This window comes from Neovison vison, chromosome 9 (genome assembly GCF_020171115.1).
Source record: "Neovison vison isolate M4711 chromosome 9, ASM_NN_V1, whole genome shotgun sequence".
Taxonomy (NCBI): domain Eukaryota; kingdom Metazoa; phylum Chordata; class Mammalia; order Carnivora; family Mustelidae; genus Neogale; species Neogale vison.
The window spans coordinates 12,865,675-12,868,053 of NC_058099.1; positions in this window are offsets into that span (position 1 = coordinate 12,865,675).

Below are 2,379 nucleotides of genomic sequence, written 5' to 3' on the forward strand. Positions count from 1 at the left end.
CTTCTAGTCCCAGCTTTTCTTCCCATTTCCAGCACTCACTCACTGGAAATCCGGTCTTCCCTAGGCCTTTGTTGGGGGACAACACTGCTTTCTATCCACCGAGCAGATCAATCTCCCAGTCTCATTGGAGCTCCCCACACTAAGGCCCTCCCTTCCTGCTGCTTCTGAGGCGCCCTGGGGAAGCACAGTCCAGAGCCAACACCTCTGTCTGCCCGGTGGGGGAAAGGTCAGGCCAGTTCACAGCGGCTGCCCTCCCTAAAGGCTCTCCCTCACCCTCCAGGAGGCCAGAGGGTGAGGGTCAGGGTGAGGGTCGGGTCAGGGCCAATGCCCAGGACTGAACAGCCTGCGGTGAGCAGTGACCAAACCCATTATAGCTGACCCCTGCCTTTCTGCTCCTCATTTTCCTACAATAAGCCTGTCCCAGTTCCACAGTCAGGTGGGCTCCCGTGCAACTCACGCATCTTCAGGAGGAGAAGGGCAGCCCACGTGTCTTCAGTGCGAGAGGGGACAAATTCAAAGGTATGAGACACCAGATCCACCGTCTGCAGGCACCGCCTCACCCCTACCATCACCATCACCAGGAGCCGCTGGCCTCGAGACCACCTCTGAAAACGTCTTTTTGGGCATCCCCCTGCCTCTGCCTCAGCACCCTCCCCTAGAACAACATTCAACAGCTCGGAATTACCCAAATCAATTACTCCGAGAAGGAGCTCAGGCAGACAGGCATTAGAATAAAGACACAGATAATTCCCACCGTCAGGTAATTGCTCCCCAGAGAATTTCAGATAATAAAAGAGGAATCAAAAAGAGAGCATTTTTTCTCCCAGAAAGGAAGGGGAGATTGTGTACTGATAAACAGAAAGCTATTCTCTTCCCTTCTGCCCTCCCTACCCTTCCTTGGCTGGGCTCCCTCGGGACCAAACCACAATGTCTCGGAAATCCACGGAGATGGGGATGGGAGGTGGGCAGGCGAGGTCCAGGGTCCTGGGCCCTAGAGACAGTGCTGTGTTCTCAGAGGACATTTGACTCTTGTGTCCTTCCTTGAGCAGGGACACAGACAGGGACAGGGCTCCAGTTACACAGAGGCACAGCGATCCATGATTGGGCAGTTAATCTCTTACTCCACGTGCCCAGCTCATCCCCTCAACAAGGACAGAAGCTCTTTGACAGCAGGTCCTTGACTGACACTACCAGCTTCTCCTTGCCACCCGGCCCCAGACGCCCACTGATCCAGGAGGCGACGAAGGTGCGCCACACAGGTTTTCCCGAGGCCCATTACTTGGTTTTCCTGATTGTAAAATGCAGAAGTAGCACCACAGTCTCATACAGATGTCTACAACATCACAGCCCCAAGAATATCACAAAGCCCCGTGAAGAGGCATTCCAAGAAGAAAAGTGTCCTCTAGTTAGAGGCTTAGGAGTCCAGGGGGAAACAAAGCTCAACTGGTCCCTTCACTGCAGAACTTCTCAGAGCCTTCATAATTGCTAATGTGGACTGGTCCTGTATGAATGCACCTACAGTATGCAGCCTTTTTCAAAACTCTTTTTCTACTATGTGTCTCCCCAGACTGCTGTTCCATAGACCGCACTAAGGCCAGCAGTGGGTACAGAAAGAAGGCATAACAGGGCAGTCGTAAGGCATTTAAAGGGGACTGGTTAGGGAGCTGTAAGAAAAACTCATGGAGGGCATGGAGCTTGAGATACATTCTAAAGGAGAAAGGAGGGGCAAAGACAGGGAGAGGACATCCCCCACAGAAGAAACTGCCCAACCAAGAACCCTAGGTGTGGGAGAGCCTTGGGCATGCTGGGTCCAACTGTTTGCCTTACCTGCTTCCTGGAGAGGAGGGAGGGCTAGAAAGGTGGGGTGGGGAGGGTCTTGGGGTAAGGAACAGAGTGAGGGTATTTTGAAGGTCCTTGAGTTGATGCTGGCTTGCTCACAAGTGGCTACCGTGGGCAGTACAGCACCAAGTACAATTCTGACAACAGCCCTAGGAAGCAGGTTCTAGGGTATCTGTCTCTTCAGAGCCAAGGACAAGTTAAGGGACTATCCCAGTTCACGCAGCTACTGAGTGGTGGGCAGGGATCTGAAGCCCCCAGCATCTCAACCAGAGAACCCACGCCCATGACCACTGAGCTTCCCCACCCCACAGCTACAAGGGACAGGGCTGAACCCAGTGCCACCAACACCATCAAAGTGTGGAGAAGGGTCAGTCATTCCTTGCTGTGGGAAGCTTTGTCCCTATGATTTGGTTTCTGATTTATATTCCATCAGCTGACGCTCCCCAAATATACACATAGGTCATTAGTTCTAAATATTTAAAGGGAGCCTTTCCAACCATCCCTCTGGGAATAGACAAGAAAGTGCCAAAACACAGCTTG